The following is a 7,623-nucleotide window of genomic DNA, read 5'->3' as shown; positions in this document are numbered from 1 at the left end:
TGGGGATAGCCAAGAATCATCAGACCAGGTCATCATGAGGCAGGTCCTGCAGGAGGAGAGGGAGAGAGAGAATTAGAGGGAGCATACTTAAATTCACACAGGACACTAGATAAGACAGTAGATTGATTTTAAATCTAGATCTGGTTTTGGTATTTTTCATTTAAATGTACGCAGCCTGATGTAATTGTGTTTTCTGAAACCTGCCTCAGCAAGTCTGTTTTTGATAAGGATATTTGTATAAGTGGCTATATCGAGTTAAGAAAGGTGAGGGTGTGGCTATATATGTAAAAACGAAATTCCTTTTAAGTGTGGCAAAGTCTAAAACTATTTGTAAACCGTTGGAATTTCTTGCTTTGAATATTGAGGTTTCAAAGGATCTCTCTATAACTGTGATTGGCTGTTATAGACCCCCTTCTGCTCTCGGTGATGCCTTTTCTTCTCTGACGCACCTTATGTCTAAACTTCTTTACAGTGAAATGATCTTGATTGGTGATCTCAACTGGTGTTGGTTAAAGCCGGTGTCTGATGATTTAAAAATGTTTTGTAATTCTATGAATCTTACCCAGTTGATTAACTCACCCACTCTCCCAAATCTCAAATGCCCATAAAAATCTACCCTGATTGATTTGATATTGACAAAAGTTCCACATAAATATTCTGCGGTTGGTGTTTTTTGTAATGATTTAAGTGACCATTGCGCTGTTTTTGCTGTTAGAAATACGAAGGTTCATAAGACAAACCCACGTTTTATTCATAAGAGAAATTTGAAGTGTTTTAATGAGCAGGCTTTCCTTCATGATTTGTTTTATTTTGCCTGGAGCAAGATTGATCTTATCGCTGATGTGGAAACTGCCTGGAAATTCTTTCATGATGGTTTCTTCCAAATAGTAAACAAACATGCCCCATTCCACAGGTTCAGAGTTAAAGGGCAGGAAAATCCATGGTTTTCTTCTGAGCTGTCTTGTATTATTCACAAACGTAATCTAGCCTGGGCTAAAGCAAGGAAATCATGTTCTGATTCTGATTGGCTTATTTTTAGGCAGTTACGAAACAAGTGTTCTTTTCTTGTCAGGAAGGCCAAGTCGGAATATTTTATGTCTGTTACCACTGATAACCTGAATGACCCTAGAAAGTTTTGGAAGGCTATTAAGTCTATGTCTGGAAACAGTGATGTTAACGAATTACTGTCATGTGTATTGAAGGACTTTGTTGCTGTATATGACAAAACTGAAATGCTGAATTGTTTCAATGAGCACTTTGTATCATCTGGTAGGTTGTTTGATTCAGTGTCCTCTGTCTTTGTAAAACCCTGTGTGGTTGAACCAGTGAGAGCTGGTCAAACTTTTTGCTTTTTGCCATTCTCAGTGCAGGTGGTAGATAAAGCCCTGAAATCCTTAGATTAGAGAAAGCCTGCAGGTCCTGATCTTCTGGATCCCTGCTTTTTAAATCTGGCAGCTGATTTCATAGCTGAACCACTTACATATTTGTTCAATCTAATCCTGGAATGTAATGAAATTCCAAAGATCTGGAAATCAGCATTTGTCCTACCACTTTTAAAAGGGGGAGATCCAACTCTTTTAAATAATTATAGGCCAATCTCAAAGCTGTCACACCTGATAAAAATACTTGAAACCCTTGTGAGTGAACAGCTAAAAGAGTTTTTATTTACTAACTCTGTTTTAACAATGTACCAATCGGGCTTCAGGAAGAAGCACAGCACAATTACAGCAGCCATGAAGGTTTTAAATGATATCACTGAAGCCCTTGACAAAAAACAGCACTGTGTCTCACTTTTTATTGATCTCTCTAAGGCTTTTGATACAGTTGATCATGCTATACTAAGGCAGAGATTGTCGAGTGTAGGTCTTTCGGAGCATGCAGTTGCATGGTTTGCTAACTATCTGTCTGATAGAACTCAGTGCACTCAATTTGATGGGCTCATGTCTGTTAAATTGTCTGTCTGTAATAGTGTGCCCCAAGGCTCTGTACTTGGTCCTCTCTTATTCACTATTTATATAAATAATTTAGTCAAAAATGTCAAAAATGTGCAACTTCATTTTTATGCTGATTTTACTGTTGTGCCTCGTCTCTTACAAAAGCTTTCCAGAACCTGCAAACTGCTTTTTATACTGTTCAACATACCTTGTGTCAATTGAAGCTTATCCTCAATACTGACAAAACTAAACTAATGGTGTTTTCTAACGCAGGAAATAGACCTCTGAACTTTTCACCTATTATTACCTGTCAGGGCAATGAGATTGAGACTGTAACCTCTGTCACGCCTTGACCATAGAGAGCCTTTTTATTCTCTATTTTGGTTAGGTCGGGGTGTGACTAGGGTGGGTGATTTAGTGTGTTTATTTCTATGTTGGCCTGGTATGGTTCCCAATCAGAGGCAGCTGTTTATCGTTGTCTCTGATTGGGGATCATATTTAGGCAGCCATTTCCCCACTGTGTTTTGTGGGATCTTATTTTGAGTTAGTGCATGCTGCACCTCTTATGTTACGGTTCGTTGTTTGTTTCCTTTTTGTTTTGTAAGTTTCACAAAAATAAAGATGTGGAACTCAGAGCACGCTGCACCTTGGTCCGTCTCTCCACACAACCGAGACAGAAGATCGCACCACAACAGGACCAAGCAGCGTGCCCAGGAGGAGATGGCCTCCTGGACTTGGGAGGAAAACTTGTCAAGATACGAAAGCCTGCCGTTGAAGCCGACGCAAGGAGAGAAGGGAGGAAAGAGACGACGCCGGGGTTCGCGGCCACAAAGACAGCCCAAAAGACAGCCCACATTTTTTGGGGGGGGGGCACACGGGGTGGTCGGCGGAGCCGAGGAATGAGCCAGAGACTGTCAGGGAGTCGAAGGAGGAACTCGATGAAAGATTCCGGAGAGAGGTGGTGGCAATGAGAGAGCTGCAGCGCGGGCATGCTGAGGACCGTGACACCAGTCCGGTGTCATCTGCACCGGTTTCACGCATCTGGCCTCCAGTGCGCCTCCCCAGTCTGGTATGTCCTGTGTCTCCTCCACGCACTCGCCCTGAAGTGTGTGTCACCGTTCCGGTGCAATTTGTGCCGGCTCTACGCACCAGGTCTCCAGTGCGCCTCCACAGTCGGATACGTCCTGTACCAGCTCTCCGCACTAGCCCTGAAGAGCGTTGTCACCAGTCCGGTGCAACCTGTGCCGGCCCCACGCATCAGGCCTCCAGTGCGCCTCCCCAGTCCGGTACGTCCTGTGCCTGCTCCTCGCACTCATCCTGAAGAGCGTGTCACCAGTCCGGTGCAACCTGTACCGGCCCCACGCATCAGGCCTCCAGTGCGCCTCCCCAGTCCGGTACGTCCTGTGCCTGCTCCCCGCACTTGCCCTGAAGAGCGTGTCACCAGTCCAGTGCAACCTGTGCCGGCTCCACGCATCAGGCCTCCAGTGCGCCTCCCCAGCTCGGTACGTCCTGTACCTGCTCCTCGCACTCGCCCTGAAGTGCGTGTCACCAGTCCAGAGCCTCCAGCGATGGTCCCCAGTCCAGAGCCTCCGGCGACGGTCCCCAGCCCAGAGCCTCCGGCGACGGTCCCCAGTCCAGAGCCTCCGGCGACGGTCCCCAGTCCAGAGCCTCCGGCGACGGTCCCCAGTCCAGATCTTCCGGCGACGGTCCCCAGTCCCAGATCTTCCGGCGACGGTCCCCAGTCCAGAGCTTCCGGCGACCGTCCACAGTCCAGAGCTTCCGGCGACGGTCCACAGTCCGGAACCTCCTGCGACGGTCCACAGTCCGGAACCTCCTGCGACGGTCCACAGTCCGGAACCTCCTGCGACGGTCCACAGTCCGGAACCTCCTGCGACGGTCCACAGTCCGGAACCTCCTGCGACGGTCAACGTTCCGGAACCTCCTGCGACGGTCAACGTTCTGGAGCTTCCAGGTAAGGCGTCCAGTCCTGCTCCAGGGCAGGAGCCTCCCTCTGTGCCGGTGCCCAGTCCAGGCACGGCGTCCAGTCCCACTCCATGGCAGGAGTCTTCTTCTGCACCGGTGCCCAGTCCAGGCACAGCATCCAGTCCCGCTCCATGGCAGGAGCCTTCCTCTGCGCCGATACCCAGTCCAGGCACGGTGTCCAATCCAGCTCCAAGGCCGGAGCCTTCCTCTGCGCCTGTGCCCAGTCCAGGCACAGCGTCCAGTCCTGCTCCATGGCAGGCGCCTTTCTCTGCGCCGATGTCCATTCCAGGCACGGCGTCCAGTCCTGCTCCAGGGCAGGAGCCTCCCTCTGCGCCGGTGCCCAGTCCAGGCATGGCGTCCAGTCCCACTCCATGGCAGGAGTCTTCTTCTGCACCGGTGCCCAGTCCAGGCACAGCATCCAGTCCCGCTCCATGGCAGGAGCCTTCCTCTGCGCCGATGTCCAGTCCAGGCACGGCGTCCAGTCCTGCTCCATGGCCGGAGCCTTCCTCTGCGCCAGTGCCCAGTCCTGGCACGGCGGCCAACTCAGCTCCATGGCTGGAGCCTTCCTCGGCGCCGGTGCCCAGTCCGGGTACGGTGTCCAACCGGGCTCCATGGCCGGACCCGTGGTCTGGGTGGGGGAAAAGTCCTGCACCAGAGCCGCCACCGATGCTGGCGGATCTGCGAGCGGAGTGGGTACTTTGCCCTGCACCGGAGTCGCCATCGACGCTATACACCCACCCGGACCCTCCCCTATTGAGTCAGGTTTTGCGGCCTGAGTCCGCACCTTTGGGGGGGGGATACTGTCACGCCTTGACCATAGAGAGCCTTTTTATTCTCTATTTTGGTTAGGTCGGGTTGTGACTAGGGTGGGAGATCTAGTGTGTTTATTTCTATGTTGGCCTGGTATGGTTCCCAATTAGCTGTTTGTTGTTGTCTCTGATTGGGGGTCATATTTAGGCAGCCATTTCCCCACTGTCACGTCCTGACCCTTGTAACAGGGGGGTGTTTTGGGTGTGTTTTGGGGTTTCTGTTTCATTGTGGGGTTCCTAGATTTCTATTTCTATGTTTTCCTTTTCTATGCGTTGGCCAGGTATGGTTTCCAATCAGAGGCAGCTGTCTATCGTTGTCTCTCATTGGAAGCCATACTTAGGTAGCCTGTTTTCCATGTGTGGGTTGTTCATTTTTGAGTAGCGTTTGCCTGCTCTGCGTTACGGCTTTGTTGTTTTGTTGTTTAAAGTGGTTGGTGTATTACATCCAGTTTCACAATTAATAAAAAGATGTGGAACTACGAACACGCTACATTTTGGTCCGATCCTTTCGACAGCCGTGACAGAACAACCCACCAAAAAAGGACCAAGCAGCGTGGGAGGAAGTATCTGGAGTCATGGACTTGGGAGGAAATCCTGGATGGGAAAGGACCCTGGAGCCAGGCTGGGGAGTATCATTGCACGAGGGAGGAAATACAAGAAGCAAAGAGGGAGCAACGATACTATGAGGCACTATATTCTCCAAGAGGCAAGGTGGAGAGGCAGCCCCCCAAAAAATGTTGGGGGGGGGCATACGGGGAGTTTGTCGATGTCAGGGGGGAGCCCTGATCTAACTTCCCTTGCTTATCGGAGAGAGCCGTGGAGTAAACCGGAGCCAGTCAGGGAGTCAAGTGCGGAGCTCGACGCAAGATTCCGGAGAGAGGTACTGGCGGAAAGGGCACTGCGGAGTGGGCGTGCTGAGGGGCGAGCAATGGGTTATGGTGTGATGCGCACTATATCGCCCATACGCACTCACAGCCCGGTGCGGTCGGTGCAAGCTCCTCACCGGTGTAGGGCAAAGATGGTCATTGAGCCAGGAAGGAGTAGGCCTGCTCAGCATGCCCGGTCTCCAGTTCGCCTCCATCATCCGGTACGTCCTGTGCCTCCTTCCCGCACTCGCCCTGAGGTGCGTGCTACCAGTCTGGTGCCACCTATGCAAGTTCCACGCATCAGACCTCTAGTGCGCATGCCCAGTCCGGAGTGTCCTGTTCCTGCTCCCTGCACTGGTCCTGAGGTGCGCATCACCAGTCTGGCGCCACTTAGGCCAGTTCCACGCACCAGACCTCCAGTGCGCATGCCCAGTCCGGAGTGTCCTGTTCCTGCTCCATGTACAGAACCTCCAGTGACGCTCCCCAGTCTGGAGCCTCCAGCGACGCCTCCCAGTCTGGAGCCTCCAGCGACGCTCCCTAGTCCGGAGCCTTCAGCGGCGGTCTGCAGCCCAGAGCCTTCAGCGGCTGTCTGCAGCCCAGAGCCTTCAGCGGCGGCAAGTAGGTCAGAACCTCCAGCGGTGGTCGGCAGCGCAGTGCCTCCGGTATTGAGCTACAGTCCGATTTCTCCGATAATGATCAACAGGTCGGTATTACGGAAGTGGAGGGATCTGCGGGTGGAACGGAGGTTACGCCCTGAGCCGGAGCCACCTCTGTTGCTGGAGGATCGGAGGGAGAGGATGGTTCTGGGTGTAGTACTAGAGCCGCCATAGACTTTTGTCACCCTCCCTACCCTCCCTTTGTGTTTGGGGTTGTTTTGTTGGGTTTTGTTTGTGTGCAGTCGGGGTCTTCACATTTGGGGGTGGGGGGGTACTGTCACGTCCTGACCCTTGTAAGAGGTCCTTTTCCATAGTAGAGTGGTCAGGGTGTGACAGGGGGGTGTTTTTGGTGTGTTTTGGGGTTTCTGTTTCATTGTGGGGTTCCTAGATTTCTATTTCTATGTTTTCCTTTTCTATGCGTTACCCAGGTATGGTTTCCAATCAGAGGCAGCTATCTATCGTTGTCTCTCATTGGAAGCCATACTTAGGTAGCCTGTTTTCCATGTGTGGGTGTGGGTTGTTCATTTTTGAGTAGTGTTTGCCTGCTCTGCGTTACGGCTTTGTTGTTTTGTTGTTTATTAAAGTGGTTGGTGTATTGCATCCAGTTTCACGATAAATAAAAAGATGTGGAACTACGAACACGCTGCGTTTTGGTCCGATTCTTTCGACAGCCGTGACACCCACTGTGTTTTGTGGGATCTTATTTTGAGTTAGTGCATGCTGCACCTCTTATGTTACGGTTTGTTGTTTGTTTCCTTTTTGTTTTGTAAGTTTCACAAAAATAAAGATGTGGAACTCAGAGCACTCTGCGCCTTGGTCCATCTCTCCACACAACCGTGACAACCTCATATAAATATCTTGGGATTTTAATAGATGACGGCCTCTGTTTTAAATTGCATATTCAACAACTTACAAAAAAATTGAGCCTGAAATTGACATTTTATTTTAGGAATAAGGCCTGTTTTTCTTTTGAAGCCAGATGGAGGCTAGTATCAGCTACATTTTTGCCTTTACTAGACTATGGGGATATTTTATATATGAACGCTTCCGCTCAGTGTTTGAGATCAATTGACACCCTTTACCATGGCACTTTGAGATTTATTTTAAACTGCAAAACCCTTACGCACCACTGCACTTTGTATACCAGGGTTGGCTGGCCTCTAGTCACTCGTAGGCTCAGTCACTGGTATACTTTTATTTACAAAGCCATTTTGGGTTTACTACCTTTTTATTTGGCCATTTTTATTGTTCAGAAATGTGGTGGGTACTCTCTTCGTTCTCTGGTAAAAGGGCTTTGGTGAAAGGGCTTTTATGTACACGTCTTGGAACGCTTTACAAAATACTTTTAAACTGGAAGAACTTGTCCCGATTGGTA

The sequence above is a fragment of the Salmo trutta genome, chromosome 24, assembly GCF_901001165.1.
Source record: "Salmo trutta chromosome 24, fSalTru1.1, whole genome shotgun sequence".
NCBI lineage: Eukaryota > Metazoa > Chordata > Actinopteri > Salmoniformes > Salmonidae > Salmo > Salmo trutta.
This window is presented reverse-complemented; position numbering follows the sequence as displayed.